This window comes from Aricia agestis, chromosome 6, assembly GCF_905147365.1.
Source record: "Aricia agestis chromosome 6, ilAriAges1.1, whole genome shotgun sequence".
In the NCBI taxonomy this organism is placed as follows: Eukaryota; Metazoa; Arthropoda; class Insecta; order Lepidoptera; family Lycaenidae; genus Aricia; species Aricia agestis.
The window spans coordinates 17,641,698-17,666,199 of NC_056411.1; the positions used below are offsets into that span (position 1 = coordinate 17,641,698).

The 24,502-nt window shown below is 36.4% G+C and overlaps 1 long non-coding RNA gene across 1 annotated transcript; it reads left to right on the plus strand.

The window, feature by feature from the left end:
- Nucleotides 1–3,278: 3,278 nt before the first annotated feature.
- Nucleotides 3,279–23,880, plus strand: LOC121727887. The gene is made up of 3 exons (XR_006035741.1): nt 3,279–3,290; nt 13,161–13,163; nt 23,568–23,880. It is a non-coding gene; the product is annotated as an uncharacterized LOC121727887 (long non-coding RNA).
- Nucleotides 23,881–24,502: the final 622 nt, after the last annotated feature.

The window sequence follows — 24,502 nt, forward strand, 5'->3', positions numbered from 1 at the left end:
ATCTAACACTGAAAGAACTTTTTAAAATCGGACCAGTTCCTGAAATTAGCGCGTTCAAACAAACAATCAAACGCATCCGCTTTATAATATTAGTATAGATTCATAATAATATGACTACTTAATAAAGTTTATGTCAAGAATCGAGATGGCGCCAGACGCGTGCCTCAGATACTACAAGTGTTGCTCTATCGCAGCTATATAATTGCAAACATTCAGTTCAACAGTCGTAAGTATAAATACCACATTCGTGTTGATGGCAGTGGATCTTACGTACATGCTGTTACGTAGTATGAGTCAAAACCACAGATTTTCAAAACTTATGTTATCAAAAAAAAAGAGTCATGGAATTTCATACAATTTAGACATTTTTAAGCATAGCTTTTATCGCGGGCTTTAAGCGCGGTGACTGACTCAAGAAATTCCATAACGAAAATAAACTGAATAAGTTGATAAAAAATTGCTATGCAATAGTTTTACCACGGCGGACGTCCCCAAGTGCCGGCGGCAGTTAAATCATCCGGAATCATTTTAATCTTCAGATTTAACTTCAGAAACAGTACCATCAGTACCCGTGTATTATCCAGGTTTTATGTAACTATGTTTATGCAGATGTTTATAGTATACAAATAATTTTAAATCAAGTCAGAAATGTATGACCGAATTTTGATTTCAAAATTGATTTGAAAGACACACTGTATGACTGCGAAATCATTTTTAGGGTTCCCGGTTCCGTACCCAAAGGGTAAAAACGGGTAAAAAAGGGTAAAAACTAAGACTTCAATGTCCCGCCCGCCCATGAAGGGTTTCGCAGCAGCAATAAGGTTTTTTTTATGAAATTAAATCAACTGAAATATAAAAAAATATTTTTATATTTCAGTTGATTTAACAAATGAAAGTTTATTTAATGTTTACCATTTATAACGTAAAAAAAACAACTTGCTAGATCTCGTTCAAACCAATTTTTGTTGGTAGTTTTTATAGTAATGTACATTTTTATGATTTATCATCTCCTACTTTAGAAGTTAGAGGGGAGGCGATACACATTTTACCACTTTGCAAGAGTCTCTCTCGCAAACTATTCAGGTTAGAAAAAATTAATACTAAGAACCTCATTATGATTTTTAAATACCTTTCCATAGATACCCCACACGCATAGGTTAGATACAAAAAAATTTTTGTTGTTTCAGTTGTACCTATGGCGACCCCTAAAATTTTTTATGGTTTTTCCATTTTTATATCAAAATCTTAATGCGGTTTGCAGACTACATCTACTTACCAAGTTTCAATAGTATAGCTCTTATAGTTTCGGAGAAAAGTGGCTGTGACATACGGACGGACAGACAGATAGACAGACAGACAGACAGACATGACGAATCTATAAGGGTTCCGTTTTTTGCCATTTGGCTACGGAACCCTAAAAATGAGGGGCTCCCATACAACAAACGTGATTTTTTGCTCGATATCAATGAAGGCAACCTGAAAATCCTGAAATGTTCACATACGGTACTCAATTTTATTTAAACTTTAAAAATTAATAATAAAATTTTAATACAAGAAATAATTATGGGAGCCCCATACAAAAAACACAATTTTTGCCTATTTTTGTTCTATTATGGTACGGAACCCTTCGTGCGCGAGTCCAACTCGCACTTGGCCGATTTTTTAGAACGTCTACGCCGTAGACTAACATAATATCGCGGTATATCCGCCAAACGCATATCAAATCAAAAGCAAATCCAGTCTTAAGGCCAGGTGGGCGCAATTTTACATGACTTTGAATCAATAATAAACAAACAAATAGTGACATTTAAAAGCTCAAAAATACACATGTAGTTTGACACTTTGTGGTTCGAAATATAATATTGAAAACTTCACTCGATCAAAAATAACTTTAAAAAATCATATCTACGAAAAGCTCATAACTTAAAGAAGAATAATATGTGGTTACATTTTTAATCGAACAGTCACGTCCATGTGAAAAGTACAATTCTCTCTTATTTCGCTCTATCAAGGACGCGGCGAGCGTCGTAACCGCCACTGTACAAGGCGCGCCTATATGAATGTTATTTTAATGTCATTTACGTCGATATTCGTACTGACAGACATCGACATACTAATTTAGGGAGGGAGCAGCCTTATGCCAAGTACTCACATACGGTTTTGCTCGATAGTTATACTCGAAATCGAGCAAAACCGTATGTGACGTGTGGACCGCAAAACTCACAGCTCGATGGCTCGCATCGAGCCAGTTTGAAGGCTCGAATCGAGCCGGCTTGACAAATTTTTGACACAATTACTCTTCATTAGTTTTTATTAGTCGTAGCTAATTTCCTTCGAAATGGAATAATACTCACCACACCGGTTTCGGTGACGGTGGCCGGTTTCATTGAAACCAGGCCAGGTACGCAGGAGTAATTTTATAGTGCCCAAGTGTGTGCGCAGTACACAAGAGCACTCTCTATTCCTTTTACTCTCATAACCCAGTGGGACGGAAGACCGACACGACTGGCGAGAGATCAGGCGCACGACCGACTTTTTACATGCCCATCCGACGCATGGATCATCTTACTTGTCAGACAATCAGGTGATCAGCCTGCATTGTCCTAACCAAACTTGGAAATAACATGTTTCCAACGCGGGATTCGAACCCACGACCTCCGGAGTCGAGAGCGACGCTCTAACCACTAGACCACGGAGGCGTTCAAGGCTACCCCCTTCGAAATGGAGTACAACTATCGAGCAATACTGAATGTGTGGACGAAAGTCCGAGCCGTGGTTTTTACTCTACGTGATTGCTTAAGGTGCCGGTTGGCAACGGACGACATAAAGCAACCGCAGACGACGTCGCGACGCTGCTGGTTAATAATTTGTCATCTATTTCTATGAAATACACGAAGCTAGCGACACATTCATAGAAATACATAGAAATGACGTGTCGCGACGACACGTCGTCGTCTGCTGCAACTTCATATTGTAGCCGGCTTCCAACTTGTACCTTAAAGTTTGGCCCGAGATCGTTGGGTCGTCCTGAACACGGACTTTGGACCCCATTAAACCTATTTATAGACCTCCAATAGTCCAATCGATGAGTTCATATTTGTGGGTATGATCTGGAATGTGTTTGGTTTGTGACACTGTGACGGGTATGTGACGCAGACAGGTTGGCCAACGACCGAGCTAACAAACGTCACAGTCAAAGGTGTGGTCAAAATGTTCCATGGTTTGTGTACTTATTGCAGCCCTCCACCCGAAAAACATGTTCTAGACAGACCCGGATTTATAAATAGGCCGTATAGGCGGCGGCCTAGGGGTGGCAGCATCCTAGTAGAGTAAAGCTTAGGCCAAACCTACGCGAAGTTGTCAAATGTGTGTTTTGTATACAAAAAACACATTTGACAATGACTTCTTTTCGTAAAGCTGAAACTTTAACTGTTTGTGACCTTTACAGAGGTAAGAACGACCAGCAACTATGGAGTTTCGGTCGCGGTTACTTTAGGAGGTATTCAGTTCTAAAGGTCTACCTGACCTTTGAGAAAGAGTAAAGTTTCATAGCTTATATTCTTCGCGGTAAGTGGAGGAATCTCGTCTTTCAGTGCCGGACATTTTTGACAGTTGCTTTCCACCCTTTTTTACCCGACTGCCAGGAGGGTTATGTGTTTAGCGCGTATCTTGTTCTTAAAGTATTTGACTTTGAGGGTGTCTAGCAGTGGGAAGAGAATAGAGAACAGAAGCAAAAGTGGGAACCACAGGGGGCGGCAGCGTCCTAAGGGGCCGACATATTCCGTACAAAAATACACTGGTTCTAGATTAAAATCTTGTAATTTAAACGAGACAAACTCGTACTATATATTTATATCCCAGCTGTTGCCAGCACTGTTGTGCTAAAATTCTTTTATCGCTGAAAACCGTACATCATTCCAGGATATAACGTGTCCTATGTCTAAATGTGAGGAGTTAGAAGCAATGGATCCTTTTCGATCGGTCTTAAAACCACAAACAATAATATAGTTCATTCACAGTTCATTCATTATGCGTTTTCCAAATATACAAACGTAGTGATGAGAGACGCAGACATCGATATCGATAAAACAGAGCTTTAGCTTTATTTTTTAGTAAACAAAATGATACCTGAATTTTAATAATAAGAAAATTCATTTTGAAGTTATTTAAGTAGAATGCTATATTCTATTGTTAAAATAACTAAAACCTCGATGGTTATTTATTTTATTAAAAAAAAGGGTGCTTCATTAATAACAATTATTGCTTGTTTATTTTACGTATAGCTACAGAATTTTTGAATCCAATTAAACATATAATAAAAAAAGATAGTGTAAAGCATAATATGACAATATATTATCATAATATCACTGCACAATGCACATAATATAACGTGAGCCATGAACCGCGCGTGCTCGTACATGTGAACAGTGGGAATAATTTCAGCCGGGGCCATTTGGATTTACATAAAAAATTAAGTCAGTGATAATATATATATCTACATAATTCTAGTATATAGCGTAGTTTATATCCTCTTTGGTATATAGTACCTGTTTTATTAGTAGCATAATGTTTACTTTAATTCCGTAACACGCGTCATTCGAGTTTCAAATTTTATTTTCGTAATTTGAAATTATGACGAAAAACTAAGACGTTTTGTGATAAATAAGTAAGAATTTAGTTTATCATGATTCATGATACATATATTACCAAATTCCTAACAAATTATTATCGATGACTGTTGTTTTAGATATGAAAGTTATTTCTTCTGAAACAATACAATTATGTATATTGATTTCATACAGCATTATCATCTAGTTTGCTGGCTATATCTTCCTTTCCTAAAAACTAGCATATTATGTGAGCTGAAAAGCCAGATTTTAATAAAACGTGAATAGCTCTGATAGGTATAATAAATAAATAAATAAAGCCTTTATTTCCAGACCAGCTACAAGTTTCGGTTATACATTATTTAAAAACTATTTATAATATATCGCGACGGTCGGTGTGTCTTACGACAAAGGCCTCCTCCAGATCCTTCCACTTCTTTCTATCGGATGCAATTCTTAGCCATAGCGGGCTCAAGGTTAGCCTTAGGTCATCCTCCCATCTAAGTACTTTACGGCCTCGACTCCTGAAACCGTCTCTCGGGATCCAGGTTGTTACCTGTTTACTCCATTTTTCGTTTTTACATCGAAGCATGTGCCCGGTCCATCTCCATTTGAGTTGATCAACACGCTGTAGTATGTCTGTTAGTTTTGTTTTACTTCTTATGTTAATATTACTAATTTTATCCTTTAATTTTACCCCTATCATGCTCCTCTCCATGGCTTTTTGACATTTTGCTAGTTTATCCCTGTGTTTTTTAGTTAGCGCCTAGGTTTCGCATCCATATGTAATGCAAGGGAGAATGCAGGTATTTTTTTTTTTATGAGATAAGGGGGCAAACGAGCAAACGGGTCACCTGATGGAAAGCAACTTCCGTCGCCCATGGACACTCGCAGCATCAGAAGAGCTGCAGGTGCGTTGCCGGCCTTTTAAGAGGGAATAGGGAAGGGTAGGGATGGGAAGGGAAGGGAATAGGGTAGAGTAGGGAATAGGGGATTGGGCCTCCGGTAAACTCACTCACTCGGCGAAACACAGCGCAAGCGCTGTTTCACGCCGGTTTTCTGTGAGAACGTGGTATTTCTCCGGTCGAGCCGGCCCATTCGTGCCGAAGCATGGCTCTCCCAGGTATCAAAAGTTTTTTTCTTTATTTGCATACCCAGTTCTTTACTCTTCATTATTTCTTTTAGAGCCCAAAAATTTTTCCATCCGGTTGTAATTCTCCTGTTAATTTCCTTAGACATCTGGTCTACAGGCGATATGATCTGGCCCAGGTAAACGAACTCCTTTCCGTATTCTAGCTTTTTGTTTTCGATGATTAGGTATGTCAATTTCATGTGAGTTAGTCATTAATTTCGTTTTTTCAGCGTTCATTGTTTGTCCTACATTTCTGCTATTTTCCACTAGCATTTGTATCATTTTTTCCAGCTGTTTTGGGTTTTCTTCCATTATGACCGGATCGTCAGCGAATCTTAGATGATTCAGTCTAGATCCGTTTATGTTTAGACCTAGTTTTTCCCAATCTAGCTTTCTAAATATTTGTTCTAGCACGGCTGAGAATAGTTTCAGTGATAACGGATCACCTTGTCTGACTCCTCTGTTGATAAGGAAAGCACAAGCGACGGTTTCTAATTTGACTCTGGCTGTGCTTTGGATGTAAAGATTTTTAATGATGTCAACATAAGTCACTTCTACTCCTTGTTCTAAAAGACTCTGCCAGACTGCTTCGTGCTGGAGACTATCGAAAGCTTTGGAGTAGTCGATGAAAGCTAGAAAAATTTTCTTGTTGTACTTTCTGTATTTCTGTAATATTTGTTTTATGGTGTGTATGTGGTCAATAGTGCTAAAGTTTTTTCTAAAGCCAGCCTGTTCAACTGGTTGGTTCTCGTCTAATTTTTTGGAAATCCTATCTAGAATTACCTTTCCGAAAATTTTGTACACATTCGATATCAGGGATATGGGTCTATAGTTCCCTGATAGGTATAGTTCGGATCCAAAATATCGATAAGTACAAAAACAAAAATATTCCCATCACTAGATACAGTTGGCCGGGGTTCAAGTATGCCTCGTGTGTGCAATCCCCACGCGACCAGGTTATGGCGACCTCTATAATATACTGGCCCGGTCTATTTACACTTGCTATTGTTGTAATTTTACTGTATAACGCACTTGCAACTCTTCTGATGTTGCTAGTGCCCATGGGCGACGGTAGTTTGCTTTTGGTTTTTGGTAGAATTGAGTTTTTTTATAAATATTATATTTTGGTAGAATTGATTTTTTTTTATAAATATAAGTAAGTATATTTATAAAAAACTCAATTCTACCAAATTCTGCTTTCTACCAGTCTGCGTTACCTACCAAACAGCTAACAAAAATCATATACGTCAAACCAACTCTTAAAACATTGGTTTGTTATTTTATAAGAAATAATATAATAATATATTATTACTTACTGCAATATTTTCACTCTAGAGGTAGCACCAGTATAGACTATAGACTATACACATAGTTTTGTTCGACGTTTGACAACGTTTCTGTCGATATTCTATGATTATATGGCGTGTGCAACATGTCGGGTTTTGGTCGGATTGTTTACTGTATGTGCTAGTAGCGCCCTCTGCTCCGACCGCAGCATAATATTCCCTTTTTGTAATTTAATATGTTGTTTAATCTATTTTAATGCATCAATTAAGAAGAACCTGAATTTTGTGAAATTGATTCCAGTTCAGATTTTAAAGCCGTTCCTTGTCAGTTAATGACTCTACTTTTTTGGACATTTATAAGATGACATTGACTTTTATAAGATGGCGCTGTATTCGATTCATAAAATCCAAAATAGATCGTACTTTATACCAAATTTTGATCCTTTTTTATTGTCCTTGCTTTCAATGTTTTCAATGTTCCCTTACTGCCGCGCTCAGAGACGAATAGTACCTAATTACTTAAATCTGTAATTCAATCAAGATTTGACATAAGCCCCGTACATTATCTGTCAAACTCTTCATTAAATCTGAGTGCTGCCGTTAAAGTCTTAATCCATACTAATATTATAAATGTGAAAGTGTGTCTGTCTATCTGTTTGTCTGGCTGTCTGTCTGTCTGTATGTCAGTCTGTTACCTCTTTACGACCAAACCGATGAATCGATTTTGCTGAAATTAGGTTTGGGGATTATGAAAAGGACATAGGCTACTTTTTATCCCGGATAAATGTACGGTTTCCGCGCGATATAGGAGTTTCTTATATCATCGTTTTTTATAAAACCTCTTAATAAACTATCCATATAATTTCTATGCATCTTCTGCAAGATTGACGTCAATAAGTACGGTCACAGTATGCCCGCACAAACATTCTTCAACCATATTTCTTAGTAATAAGGTTCAAATGCGGTAAGTAAGATGTCTTCTAGCGCACAAGAATACAATAATTTCATACGCCAATACCCATATACGATACTGATTTTATGTAACTATAAGTACATGCATAATATCATTTGCATAACATCATTTCTCAGGTATTAATAAACTCAGGTCACGTTTTTCTGAACTAGGTAATTAGGTATTATGGCATACTTTGAATTATTTTGTTTTTTTATTATTAATTAATTACAACAGAATGATTTGCAATTTTTAATTTCTTTTTTAGTTGAGGAAAATATAATATTATTTTCTAGCGTACTAGAGATATGACGCCCGCAACTCCGTTGCACCAAAATTCGTTTATGTTGCTAGGAACGTACAACTTTCCACAGTAAAATCTATTCTATACTTACTTATATGCGATTTTCAAAGTGTCTCTATATCATTTTCCAATAGGCCCAGCGGTTTAGCGTGTAGAGGTAACAGTCAGACACACTCGCATTTACAATATAAATTAATAAGGATCAGCACACGTAGCATGGCTACAGTAGAAATACGAAAGTATAAGACAAACAGCGGAGATAAACTGTAGGTGCCGTTCCGATCTTTAACGCGGCTAGCCGCGACCGACAAAAATTCAATTAAAATGCCACTTTATGACATAGACTATAGTTTACGTCATAGAGTAGGATTTTATTTGAATTTTTAGGAATATAGTCTATCATCTATGTCATAAAGTGGCATGGCGGTAAAGATCGGCATCTTCAGTTTATCTCCGCTGTTTGTATATATACTTTCGTATTGCTACTGTACGGGTGCTGGTTTCATAATAATTTATAATATAATATCATTAAAGAATCAAAGATCAGCCTGTCTTCTTCCTTAGCCAAATGTTTGTGTTTCAGATAGATTTATGTGTCAGGTCAACGTATAACATATTCCAGCGGTGTTGCGGAAGGCCCTTGAGCGATGCAGAGTGCAGCTGCTGCAGATGTTGCACCGTTTAGATATCGCACAGGCTTATTCTGGATTGAGGAAAAAGGTGTAACCACAGAAAATTTATTAATGGATGTTTTTTTAAATCTAATATTAAGTCGGAAATCTTATTTCCAAAAGAAATACTTAAACGTAATAATATATCAAAATGAGTTTAGTGAATAGGGAAATCAGGCGCGTACTGTTGACAAGCCACTAGCCAGTATAACTAGATGCTGTCATGTGACATTCTGCACAACTTTTCAAGAATATTGTATCTCCCAATATCAATTAAGCATTCGATATCGTAGAGGCATATTATTACATTTAACACGTTCAGACCGGGACCTCATGAACTGGTATATAGTATCCAAACGGGGCAAATATTCATGTGTCCACCGGTGGTACATCACCGCCCCATAAACCGAAAGACCTGCCGGGTGGGGTGCGCCACCGGTGGACACGGCCAACGATTATGCACGAATTATGCATTATCTCTCTTTCTAACGATCTAACAATCCTATAATAGGTCAATTGTTTTGTCTCATCACTCATCACGCGTGGATATGTATCAGATCAGATGGCTTCGTACTATACCAGCCTTAGAAAAACCCTAAAGTGGTACCGCAAACTTATCACCGAGATTGCGGCACAATGTTAGTAAATGCTTGGGTTATTCACCAGAAATTTGGAGAAGGAAAGAAACTAAGTATTTTAGAATTCTGGGAACAAAATTATAAAAGAGTGATTAGCAAGTCTAGCATTGATAATCAACCCGATGACGCTGCAGAGAAAGGTGAGCCAATTGTTCAACGGAAGCCAAAACATAAGTCAGAGAAACCCGAAGGAATGCTTAGAAATACCCGAAAGAGATGCAGGCCTTGTTACGACCGTATCACAACAACCGAATCTAAGGCTATGGCTAGAAAAAAATCAAAACACGTGAATACTTTTTGCTCTGCACGTGACTCATCAAAAATAATTTTCGTCTTGCACCATCAATGTCTTTATAATTTTTTTTCATGTTTGATTTAGTTTTCCTATAAATAAACATTTTCTTAATGTGATCCAGCAGAAATAATTTGCATTTCGTACCATTTATCATGATTTTGTCATATTTTGTTTCTAATAAGTAGGTACAATTTTTCAATCCTGTTTTTTTTACTTCCCGAAATAATATCCATCTCCTGAGCTACACTATGAAACTTTGTCGATTTTACAGGGCGGGAACGGTAATTACAATACTGTCTTTCAAGGCGGCACGAATTTCTTAGTACATTAAAAGTCAGGTGTGATGTGGCCACCGGTGGTACACCCCGCCCTGTCAGCGAGTACTCCGTGCTCCACCGGTGGTACACCCCGGTCTGAACGTGTTAAAAAAAAAGTTATATCGTATTTAAACGTTTTCAACGATTTAGTTTCAATAATAAGCACACCTGGAATCACTGAAACACTCTACCAGCTAGGGCGGTGATTGGTATTTTATCGATATATAGATCGAAACATATTCAGCTTTATGGTAATCGATATTTAATTGCACATAAAATTTAACTGTGAGTATGCTTGCTAAAACACTTGAAATATTGCCTATATTATTTTGGTTTATGTGGATGACCTTTTAACATACTTCAGTTACGAAGGTCAGCTTTAGGAATTCGAGTAGCAGTAGGAGGTTTGCACTACACTTTTATTTTTTTTATTTTTTTCTTTGTATAAAAAAACATTTTTTTTTAATGAAAATTTAAAAAAAGAAGTAATTAAAAAGTTAATACGAGTATAATAAAAAATCATTTAACTTACCAAAGTTCAGTATCGAAAATCTAGTTAAATGGACATTTTAAACGAGTTATAGCCAACTTAAACGTAACTTGCGATGCCTATCAAATCCCAGTTGGTTTTCAAACTTTGCTGAAGAAATCTATAATAATTAATACGGGAGCGAAAAACTTTGGAACCCTTTTCACGAAAAATGCGGAAACATAGGTGATTGAAATTTTGCACAGTTATAGTTTACATGGTGAAGGAGTGCATCGAGCTAATATTATTTTAGAATTATGCTTTTATCATACATTTTTTTTAAATATTACACACACTACAACACACACACTAGGAGATTTTGATAGACAAGCCTATACACACGAATTGTACTATTTTGTTTATGGTTGAAGTCTGTTGTGAAATTGAAAAAAGATTTAGTTTTTTTTATTTAATCTTAAATACTGTTAGATATAATAATTATTACACGGCCAGTCTGTCATAATTTGACCATGTTAATCTGAGACTGTCATAGGAATTATGTCTAAAAAATAATAAAGTCAATATTTTGACAATAGAATATCAATAGAAAAGCGTTAAAATTTCAAATTTATAATTTAATTTTTATTTGAGGTCGAAATTCGACCATTTGGCGGCAGTTTATTTAAAAACGTCTTGACAAAAGGCCTTTTTTTTATACGTGCAATAATGTGCATTAATATTGTAAATATCATGCTAGGCTAACATAAAGTATTTTCATTGGTAAATTTTATCGACAAATCCTTTTCGCATCCCTAGCAATCGGCAGCACTCAGCGGCGAGGCTGCAGTGCGAGGTAACAGATATACTCGTATTTCAGTAGATCAAGTACATAGCGATTATCGAGTAACGATACTATATTATAATATTATATTATATTATATTACGTCTTATTTTACTTAAATATTGTTTTTATAATGTATAGTTTGTCGAGTTTTGATAAGAAAATATAGTCGATATCTTGCGCCAATCAGAGTTGAATTTAACACTGTGATGTCTAACATGCTGTTTTTCCTGAAAACGAATAACGATAAAAATGACATGATATTTAATTAGGATTATCGTTAACCCGGACTGGCAATAATGGGCCTTAGGTTACTATATCTTAACCACAATCGTCATAATAAATTTATATTTATTATCTTATTTATACTCCACTCGGGCTAACTTGTCGCTAGCGGTTATTAACTCCCTGTCAAAAACTTGTAATTTTCCATATAAACGGCGATTGACAATGAAGTGTCAGATATTGTTTATCGTGGTTTTATATGGAAAATGATACTATATAGTACGTCTACTCGTGTTGTCTTTGAAGCTGTGATCTTTAACATAATATACTGATAAGGCTATCAATAAACGTGGCGAAAAAAGGAAATAACGCCACCATCATACGAAAACCCTCTTTTGACATGTTTTTGACAGTTCTCCTTTACCGGCAGCGCCCCCGCCCACGTTCAATGCATTGTAGGTCCAATAATTTAATATAATTTTTGGATGCAAAACAATTTTCACCCAAAATAACGCTAGCAATAATTTAATTCAGACACACGCAACTGGGCATTTACAGGAGTTCAAAAGTATCAAATCTATCTTTCAAGTGATTCCACGCGCCAAAACTGCCATACCTATGACATGCTGAATCAAAATTCGTGTAACTGTAACAAATTACAGTAACGTTTATGAATAGAGTTTGATGTTCTAATGCGGCCGTCGCTGTTTCGTTAAGCGGTACAAAATATACAGCATTGACATTATTTTCAGTAATGGCGCACAAACACATCTCATGCTAGTGGATATGCGAGTGGACAAGTTCTTATAGGCTTAATATGAAGTTATTTACCGAGGAAGTATTATATTATGGGGCTTCAATTGGTTGGAACTTAGATGGTTTGCGGAGGCGCGCGTTGATGATTTTATTTCTTACGCAATCATTAGAAAAAGATGTGTATTGTTAATGAACAGGTTCCAGGCTAGCCCCAACATTAATCCTAAGCGCGTGGGACTCCTCATTGTTGAGGCATTGGATTGCTGAGATTGGCCCGCACGACAAAATATCGTGTTTAATACAATATCTGGTCTTTGTATGGCAAATAAAAAAGTCATATTATAAGAAAAACAGCAAGCAAATCTTGAACTTATAAGTTGCGTAGATAAATAAACAAAGACTGTTAGTAAAAGGGTTAGTGAACATGGTTTTAATTGGGTAGTTTGATCTTTATGCGAACGACTTAACTTTAAAGGACTAAACGATTACTCAAATAAAATCAGGTAAATCAACTCTGAACATAAACAAGATGCAAGAAGGATTCTAAGGTGGTAGACCTTTTCTTAAATCGATATGAATTAAAATGTAACTTGAATCTTGTCGGCGTTCGTTGACTGAGGCGTTGTCCTCTGACCTCCGGGTCATAGGTTCGATTCTTGCAGGGAAGGGAGTACGTGCTTTAAATATTGTTTTCTTGTCTAGTAAATATTATTAAATTAAGTTGTATGCTGTACGTGAGCGAAGTTTTGATGAAGTTGAGTGGAATCTTTTGTGAGACAATTTAATATACTGAATGCAGAGGCATAATGAAAACAATCTTTGTTTAATACATAGGAAAAGTCACATACCTACTTAATACAATAGTAAAACCGCAGTTGTCGGAAATGTTACTGGTTACAAACAATATTATAGTAGGTACTTTAGGCGCAGATGCAGCCTAAAATTTTGGGATTCACACCAGATTTTGAATATCTCGGATATCGGTCCATACCTATTACGAAATTAAGACTCACAATATATTAAGTAAGTATGATAATTTTTAATATGAAATATTTTTAAAATTTTTAAAAAATACTACCGTATATTTTTGGGATGGTCAATGGTTCATGTCTTATAGATAACGAGGCTTTTTATTGCTAAAAAAATTCCAAAAATCCTTTCAGTATGTACTTATTTTGCCCCCCTACAACGTCACACACACACAAACTTCACCTCTCCATAATATTACTATAACAGATAACCGCTTCTGTGCACATCTGTACCAGAATCGAAAGGTCGCTGGTCTCGTGTATATTCTGAGGGTGAATTAGAAAAATGTAGCGCGCACGTGACCCGCGCGGAGCATATTGTAGCTCGCTACTCGCCTATGCTGCCCTGATATATCGCCCGACCGGATTTGAATATGTGACGTACAAACATACAAGAAATAATTTATTAGTAGACATATTATTGTAACATATTTAAAACCAAGAATTATCCGTGCCGTTATTTTGCCGTGCTTTAGGGTAAAATTAAGGTTTTTAGATTTAGGGTTATTATGTTCTCATCTTGGCAAAATTTTTACATGAAAATGTTTTTGGTGGGATTTCATTTCTTTTTGTAAGCTGGTTTACGTTGTTTTTTTTTTGGTTCATTTTTTAGGGTTCCGTGCCCATAGGGTAGAAACGGGACCCTATTACTGAGACTTCGATGTCTGTCCGTCTGTCTGTCTCCAGGCTGTAACTTAAGAACGGTAATAGCTAGAGAGTTGAAATTTTCACAGATTATGTATATCTGTTGCCGCTGTAACAACAAATACAACAAAGTGATTTTTTTGGCCTTTTTTGCTCTATATAAATAATGGCAACAGGTAGGTACTTGATTTTTTCTCAAAGTCCTTAGTTATGTGTCTACTTTAATATTTAATAATAATATTAAAATAGGTTATGTTGGGTTTGATAATTTTTATGTTGTTTCAGTACTAATATTATGTTACATACCAAATTTCAGCTTTCTAAGACTTCAGGAAGTACCCTAACAGTTTTGATGATCGGTGAGTCAGTGACCAAATTGTGGATTTCTGGACACCTATAAAATCTAAAGTATAATTTTTTTTTTTAACGGGCAAAAGGCCCACCACACATTCCCACCACTGCAACTCCTGTGTCGCCAGGATCAACAGTGGTAACCAACCACGAAAACCCTTTGATATGATCTCAGGGATGCCCGAGGGACAAGCTAAATCTGTCTTGGGACCCGCAACGAAATTAATCAGAAGAAATGTAGGAGGAGTAGGAGATACCAATTACTAGTACAATCTAAAGTATAATAGCTACGATATTCAAAATTTGCGCATTTAATAACTATACCCATGTCATTATATCTTAAAAATTTCAACTATCTGGCATTATTCAAACCAAAGTTACGAGGGTTCAAAAATACGACGAAACGTTTCGAGAAAAGGTAGGTAGTGCCCTTGCGCGCTTCGCTTGGCTCATCTTGGCGGGGGCACTCCGGTGCCCCCAGATGACGCCCGAAACTCCGTTGCACCAAAATTCTTTTATTAGAACCTTACATTTTTTCCGGGATAAAAAGTATCCTATGACCTGTCCCGGGACTTGAAGTATCGCCATACCAAGTTTCAGCAAATTTGATATGGCGATAATTTTTGGGCGTGAAAAAGTAACAAACAAACGGACTCTCGCATGTTATTAGTATGATTTATTGTTATATGTATAATATAAACATTTATATTAAGTATATAACAATTTGGTACCTCTGTAAATTTTTAGAGAGAGGGACAAAATAATGCCCGTTTACATCGAATTTTGGATATTGATGATTTTTTTTTACAAAATATAAATGTATCATGACCAAGTCCCGAAAAACCAATAATTTTGTCTACGTGATCGGGATCATGACAGCAAGTGTGTCAAATAGATGCGCCAGGGCCGACCTCAAAACACCTTTCATTCATGGAAGCCCAAAAATTACCATGAGGCACCACTCATGGTAATTTTTTCAGTGCTATGAAGTAAAACAACAGGATGTTGTATTGAATAAAAATAATATTTATAGGTCTACCAGAATATGATGGCAAAAAGTGAGAACGACCTGACTCCGTTAGAGGGGTGGAATATTGAATAAAAAAACCGGGGTAGTCGGAATAAAATATTTTGATCCTTTTTTTTTCTTATAGCGGCTGATTCTGTGTGCGAAACATGTAAATATAAAAATGTATGAAATAATCAAGGATATTTTTGAAAATTTGCCATCCAAAGCCATTGTAGACCTATAATAGTTATACTTCATATCGTGCTAAGTTTGGCTTGCGTAAAAGAGATTCCCGAAAAAACCGTACGTTTCTCCATACAAACGTTGTTCCCTGTTTCCTCCCTGGATAATGCCGGTAGAGTTATGATTTTTTTCCTGAATATCTATGGCCACTATTAGCATGTCCCTATGTTTTCTTTTTTTTTCATAATTTTATTATTAAAAAAGATAAGAACGTCCAAAAACTCAAAAAAATGGCCAGATGTTCCTCTGTGTTCAAACAACCAGAAAACAAAACTGGCTAGAATATACAAAAAAAATAAAACATAGGAACACAGCTCAAGCCTTGCTTTAATTCTTAATGAAAAAATTACTTAAATCGGTTAAGTTTTGGAGAAGGAATCAGCGGACAACGAATCGAAGATTTTCTGTTCTTTTATTAGAACTTTTGTCGTATTGTCTCTATCGCGCTCTGCGGTGGGAGACTTGAGATTGGTGAGACAGCAATACATTTTCAAATACCTATTTTCAATTTCTCTCGCCCCTGGTGTATCCTCTTAATTGTGTCCAATGTCCATACCACTGTCTCTTTTTCACTTCTGCGTACTCCCGGAGTACAATTTTTAGTTATATTTTCTTGCTGTCCTTATAATTTTCTGGAAATTAGTTTGTTTTTCCCCAACACCACGTGTATGCTGGATCTCGTGTATCGAAATGAGGCTGTTTCTCAGAAGATGGCGGATACGATAAAGGATTACTTATCAACAAATTACTTTACAAAATATATACGTGCTCGAGCATTGATGAGTTAACAGTTAACACGAGTTAAGGGAAATTGATAGAACGTGTATGAAAAAAAAACGTGTTTATGAAAAATATGTGTGGCACTCGGGGACAGCCGCGGTAAAGCTAATGAATAGCATTTTTTATTAACTTATGCAATTATAATTCGCATACGTCTAGACGCACGCACACAAACACCGTGCCACCGACTTTGTCTGCCAACGCGCACCGACGATTGGGGTGAGGGGAGTTAGGTTTTTTCGTTACGGAATTTCTTGATTCGGTCATTGCGCTCGAAGCCCACGACAAACGCAATGCATTAGCTTACAAACAGCCGAAAGGGTCAAAACTCAAAAACAAAACAACAGGAGCAGAGGTTGACGTGGGAGAGCCATCCTTCGGCACGAATGGGCCGGCTCGACCGGAGAAATACCACGTCCTCACAGAAAACCGGCGTGAAACAGCGCTTCCGCTGTGTTTCGCCGAGTGAGTGAGTTTACCGGAGGCCCAATCCCCTACCCTTTTCCTTTCCCTACCCTCCCCTATTTCCTTCCGTACCCTCCCCTATTCCTTTCCGTACCCTCCCCTATTACTCCTTAAAAGGCCGGCAACGCACCTGCAGCTCTTCTGATGCTACGAGTGTCCATGGGCGACGGAAGTTGCTTTCCATCAGGTGACCCGTTTGCTCGTTTGCCCCCTTATTTCATAAAAAAAAAAAGGTATCTTTTCCCTGCGAGGTATAAAGAGATCACTTCCTTTCCTACGCCGCGCTGGCGGTCTACTATCTCTCCGTTTAGCAATTAGATTAATTATTTATAATTATAATTTAGATTAAATACGGTAGCGTGCTGTCCTGACTCCTGATGTGAGCTTTAAATTTTTTACCCAATCCAAAAAGAACAAAGAGCAACATTGTTGCTACTAAATAAGTTTTCACTTTAAAAAGTGAGTCTTAAAATATTTGTTTTCCTTAGTCAGTAGCCCTTAGAAATAGTGAACAAAATCATTGTTCAATTTTCATTCACCCTAAACATTGAAGGTCCAACTAGATTTTCTGCCTCCAAAAACTTCTCGCAAAAGCAAAATTCCCAACGTCATATTTGGCAAAATTGTTCCAACATTCAAAAACGATCGCACAAACAGAGTAATTTAAAACACGAGGAATCCTCGTGCCTCTAAAAAGTGTAATTTCAGTCAAGGTGACTTTCCCGTAAACAACTTTGTCTCCAATACTTGGAAAGGAAGTAGACAAGGCTGATTCGGTTCATAGGAGCTGATGATACAAAAACCTCATCTAATTACCCACAAAAACTCTTCAGGAAGACCAAAGGTTGAATGTAAGTTCCTCATTTACTTTTTTTTATTAAGTGATTGACAAAGAAAAAAGGTGATGAAAAAGTATATTAATCACTGAATCGGTCTTTCGTTTTGTTGTTTACTGAGAGGGAATTAAAAAAATACGTAGAGGTTAACGCCATGTCAACGCCTAACGGACGGAGTCGGGTGCCGTTTTGTGGGAACTTAATTTCTGCGTCTTGTAACTTGTAATAATTTATAATTGTTTTCGAAACTCAAATTCAATTTTTTTTCTTCATTGTGTGAATTTGTCTTGCACCTGTTCTATTTAAATATTATTATCATTAATCTTATTATTATCTTACTAATACTCTACCACAGTAATTACTATCTACTCTACTAAGTATATCTGTCTACTCTACCACAGAATACATAATAATATTAGTACAAGATTATTACAAGGCGCCACCATAACAATTTGTTGCAATTAATAATATTTTATTGTAGGCTGTGTGAGCTTCCTCAAATGCCGTGAGCGTGTTGTTAATACAACATAAGTCACATAACACGGCTATGAGACATTTTATAACCATGTAAATATGCCAATTACTATGTTTTATAATCTTCTGAACTCTTACCGCCGTACTGATAGACATTTAATTATGATTAACCTTCAATTTAATGCAGAGTTTAACAGATAATGTATGGGCCTAATGTTAAAATTTTGAATTAATTACATTTAAGTAATAAAATGTTCCACTCTGAGTACGGCAGTTTGACATTTAAGGCCCATCGCCACGTTAGAATGACAGTCTTCCTCATTTTCTTCCACATCGTTTTCACAAAAGTGTGACAGTCTTCCACCGTGCGTTTTTCTCTGGAAAGAACTGTTACCAGCAGTATTTCCGGACCAATACGATCTGCAAACCTTCAAGAACTAAGAAGAGAGCGTATTCCCTCTTAATGCCATCGAATGGCCCGTTTGCTAGTTTGCCCCCTTATTTTATAAAAAAAACAACATTATAGATATAAACCATGTAGGCTACCATGATGGTCAAACAGCAGTAGGTTGGTATGCGCAATCGACGTCGATCATGGGCAATTATACACGAATATTCTCTATTAAATCTTATTTATCACTTGCTTAACATTATGCTTGCTCTATAATATACAGAGTGTAACAAAACTAAGTGATAATACTTTGGCGTGTGTTTGTGTCCCTTATAAAGAGGTCACTGTGAAAGAAGCTGCGCTGAAAGAGCAAATTTTTTTGTGATTTGTATGGGCAAGCGGTGGGACGTGCCCATTCTCCAGCATAGGCTAGAGAGTGGGCAAGCGTCCCACCGTTATGAATTTGCCCATAGGCCATACATGATACAAAATACATTCAGAAGTCTAGCTATAACTGTTCTTGAGTATAGCCTGGAGACAGACAGACAACGATGTCTTAGTAATACAGTCCCGTTTTTACCCTCTTTGTACGGAACCCTAAAAATGAAGGTTAATAAGAATTATTTTATGTCATAGCCGTATGAAACGAATTATTGTATAAAATATTATGTAAACAAAATGTCGTCTACAGATAGCTGCTGGTGGTGACATTTTCGTTATATTGTTTCGAATTTAGTAATAGGCATTGTTTTGCATTTAATTTTCATAATTCAATGTCTTCTACGATAAACCATATTTCCATACCAATATTACAAAATATGCGAACGTTTTTCTGTCTCTTTCTGTTCTTCACGCTTAAACCACTGAATGGGTTTTGATGTATGGCGATAGTTTGAGTCCCGAGAAAGGACATAAGCTATGTCCCAGTCCTTTTTTTGTTAATCAAGGGCATGAGTTATGGCGCAGTCAACATCGCACCTAATGGTCCAATTTTAACAAAATATTATGTAGTGTCAATTGATTAATAAAAATACCAGGGCTGACAATGGGCTATGATTTATTTTTCAAAATGTGTTTTTTCTAGTGTCTTCGTATTTAGATTAAACTGAATCAACAGTGTACAAGGTGGTACATGTGAACTAATCACGGATGTCAATACTCCAAACCTTGTGCCCAAGTACCTATAAACTACAAGTGCGCTGGCCAATTTCAGTTCGCGTAAACAAACGTTTTATGTACCTTCATACGAAGAGCGACGTGCGGTTTTCATTACCTTTCGTGAGTCCATTCGTTGACTATACGTTTAGTTGATTCATGTTTGTTAATATAATAATTTATTTTATTACTTTAATCTTAAACGAAAAAGAATAGCGAAAGTTTACTACTGTGCTGCACTTTTTTCAAATCAGACCAATACTTTTGTCTACGATCTGCCCAGTTAGAGTGCTTGCGCACTACGTCTAATCCGAATTCGAACCCCGCGAGATTCACTGATAATGGATAAAGTAGGTGGAATCCGAATTTAATGCGGAATGCCTAAGCTATCATAGGAAATTTCTATGATTGCTTAAGACTTCTAATAGAAATAGTTCTACGTATATCCTGACCATGCTTTTACTGGGAAGGATTACATTCGGATCGAACGCAGTGCCAAAACGCATAAAATAGGTAATATTACTCTCAAGTCGGAGCCTGTAGTGCTAGCACGGCAACAAGTAGAAATGCGAAAGTATAGACAAACTGTGGACATAAACTTAAGGTGCCGTTCCGATCTTTACCGCGGCTAATCGCGACCGACAAAAATTCAATTAAAATACCACTTTATGACAGACTATAGTATATGTCATAAAGTAGGATGTTATTAAAATTTTTAGAACTCTATTCTGTCATAAAGTGGTATTTGAATTGAATTTTTCGGAACGAAAAAAGATCGGAACGGCACCTTAAGTTTATCTCCACAGTTTGTGACTATAGTCTGTCATAAAGTGGCATTTTAACTGATTTTTTCGGAACTAAAAAAGTTTAGAACGACACCTTAAGTTTATCTCCACCATATCTCCACAGTCTATACTTTCGCATTTCCATTTTCCACTGGTCATCGTGCTAGGGCTAGGCGCTACGAGCACATACAGTATGTAACATTTAGCACGCGTCTTATCAGAATATTAACAGCGGGGCTAAAACGGTCGCTTTGGAGCAAAATTATGAATCATAATATGATTCATATTTTAAAATCGCAAAATGCAAGTCTGTTTGCAACATTTAGCACGCGTCTTATCAGAATATTAACAGCGGGGCTAAAACGGTCGCTTTGGAGTAAAATTATGAATCATAATATGATTCATATTTTAAAATCGCAAAATGCAAGTCTGTTTGCAACATTTAGCACGCGTCTTATCAGAATATTAACAGCGGGGCTAAAACGGTCGCTTTGGAGCAAAATTATGAATCATAATATGATTCATATTTTAAAATCGCAAAATGCAAGTCTGTTTGCAACATTTAGCACGCGTCTTATCAGAATATTAACAGCGGGGCTAAAACGGTCGCTTTGGAGCAAAATTATGAATCATAATATGATTCATATTTTAAAATCGCAAAATGCAAGTCTGTTTGCAACATTTAGCACGCGTCTTATCAGAATATTAACAGCGGGGCTAAAACGGTCGCTTTGGAGCAAAATTATGAATCATAATATGATTCATATTTTAAAATCGCAAAATGCAAGTCTGTTTGCAACATTTAGCACGCGTCTTATCAGAATATTAACAGCGGGGCTAAAACGGTCGCTTTGGAGCAAAATTATGAATCATAATATGATTCATATTTTAAAATCGCAAAATGCAAGTCTGTTTGCAACATTTAGCACGCGTCTTATCAGAATATTAACAGCGGGGCTAAAACGGTCGCTTTGGAGCAAAATTATGAATCATAATATGATTCATATTTTAAAATCGCAAAATGCAAGTCTGTTTGCAACATTTAGCACGCGTCTTATCAGAATATTAACAGCGGGGCTAAAACGGTCGCTTTGGAGCAAAATTATGAATCATAATATGATTCATATTTTAAAATCGCAAAATGCAAGTCTGTTTGCAACATTTAGCACGCGTCTTATCAGAATATTAACAGCGGGGCTAAAACGGTCGCTTTGGAGCAAAATTATGAATCATAATATGATTCATATTTTAAAATCGCAAAATGCAAGTCTGTTTGCAACATTTAGCACGCGTCTTATCAGAATATTAACAGCGGAGCTAAAACGGTCGCTTTGGAGTAAAATTATGAATCATAATATGATTCATATTTTAAAATCGCAAAATGCAAGTCTGTTTGCAATTCATGTCTAGTAATTTGTACTAATTTGACATTTGTCAGTTTGACAGTTTTGACAATTCATTTGCTGAATTGATTAAGAAGAATCGCTAAATGTGACCACTTTAGCCCCGCAGAAACGTTGTCAAACGTCGAACAAAACTTTTTGTTTGCTGTCTGTGCCGGTGCTGCATCTAGCGTGACAACATTGCAGTAATCCTATTCTTCATTCAAATCGCTGTCAGTATGATAGTACATTATACATTTGACTTTGCGCAGTTGTTGACCCGTGTTAACGGCTGACTGGGCAGTTAAACGCGGTTAAATTAACCGGCGCCCATGAACCGCCAGTTAAAGTTCATTATGAGTAAAATCTTTACTGTCAGAGAATGCTATGCAAAGGTCAAAGAAGAGGGCGCTACTAACACATACAGTAAATAATCCGACCAAAATCCAACATGTTGCTCGTATTATATCAGTTTATTGACAGAAACTTTTTCAAATATCGAACAAAACTTTTTGTTTACTGTTTGTATAATTTTACTTTAATAAAACATTTTTTTTTCATTTCTGACCTCCAAAAGGGAGGACATTACCTTGCATAATCGTTACCTAACCAATACATAATACAATGTACACCCAAAATTGAATGACACTGTTAAATATGTATCGAGATCTTCCATTCATGAAACTGACGAATTTACATACATACAAATGTAACTTTGTTATTGTCGCTTCGGTTTTAAAAATATTTTACATCGATAAGATATAAACTCTACACGTTGGCTCATGTTGGTATAATATTTATAAATAACGAACGTGTGAATATCTCCGACCATGATTGCTCAAAAAAAATACATCCACAGCCGAACATATAACCTCCTCCTTTTTGGAAGTTTGGAAGTTGGTTAATAATCGACACCGACATGCGCGTGTTAGAAAATGAAATAAGAATATAGAATTGAGATTATAATAGTAACAATTAAACAAAGGAATAAAGAAATTACAATAATTTGAAAAGTAAGGTTATCAAAAATGTGGCAAATAACTAGGTTATTTAGCTGTACCTCGAAGAAGATGAAAGTATTTGTTATCTGTGAAATATGCACCTCGAAGTAGATAAAAATGATTATTATCTGTGAAACATGATAAGGAAGTTTTGGTTCATTTAGATACTTATTTATCTAATTATCGACACTTAATGTTTATTTCAGTTAGAAGTTGTTATTTATAATATTGTTGCAATTAAAGATATGTTATAAATGTATTGTTCGAAATTTCTAGGATATTTCGAACATAAATACTTAAATGAGAAATAAAACGTTTAGAGGGCTCACACATTGTATTATCCAATAGAAATGTTATGGTTGGCTGATTGGATAAAGGGAATATTTCCGGTCAAATTAAAATAATATTTAATAATTAAAATATCATACAAGATATAATATTGACTTATTATTGATTGGTCAATGGGTTTAGCCAATAGATGGAAATATCCCAAATGGTCAAAGCCAAACCCGGGATATATAAGCCATAGAAAGTCGTAATTGGGTCACTTTCCCTGGTGACCTGGAGACGGCTGAACAGTGAGTTAAGTACTTTTCTATTGTAATTATTATCCGCCATATTTTATTGTATTTGTGTTGCTTTGTGTTTATTAGGTGGATAATATTACTTAAATGTTATTTGATTATTGGTTATGCCTTTGCTATTATTGTTAGTGACTTGATTGTTGTGTGTACTGTGTTTTATATTGTAATTTATACTGTTGAAAAGAATATTTAGACCCACCGAGTTTCTTGCTGGTTCTTCTCGGTGGGAAGGTCACTGAACCAGTGGTAGGGCCTTGGACCGACTATAAACATATTCTATCGTCTATATATTTTTTATTTAACTACCCTCACTTCTGATGACCATAATCTTTAATGTTAATTAACAGTTAATTTTGATATTTCTAACCTTTGAGTAAGTAATTATTACATAGAGTCGTCCTATTTCTGTCACGCGTAATTTAGTTCTATCTAAGAATATTCTATCCCCGCTCTAGCTTACCCACTTCTACCCTGCTTTACCGTGCTCTGTCGGAGAGCAAGGAGCAAGGAGCAGGCGAGAGCAGGTTAGAGCAGCCTACTAAGGGTAGAGCAGCGTAGAGTATCAGGTAGGGGCAGTAACAGGCTAGGATGGAGTAGGCTGTTCCCGTCTGCTCTAGCTAGAGCAGGACTAAATCTTATATGTTTATAAAATTCTCGTGTCACAAATCATTATGTTAGTTACTGTACTCCTCCGAAACGGCTTTGCTGATTTTTACCTTTATATGTATACTGGCTATTGCCCACGACTTCGTCCGCGTGGACTTCAGTTTATAGCGCGCGATGTCAACAAAATTGGTGTCAAAAGCTTTTATAAAAAGAACCCTGGTACCCCTTTAATCAAAACAGCTGTGCAATGTGCACATAATATTTCATTTTTTTA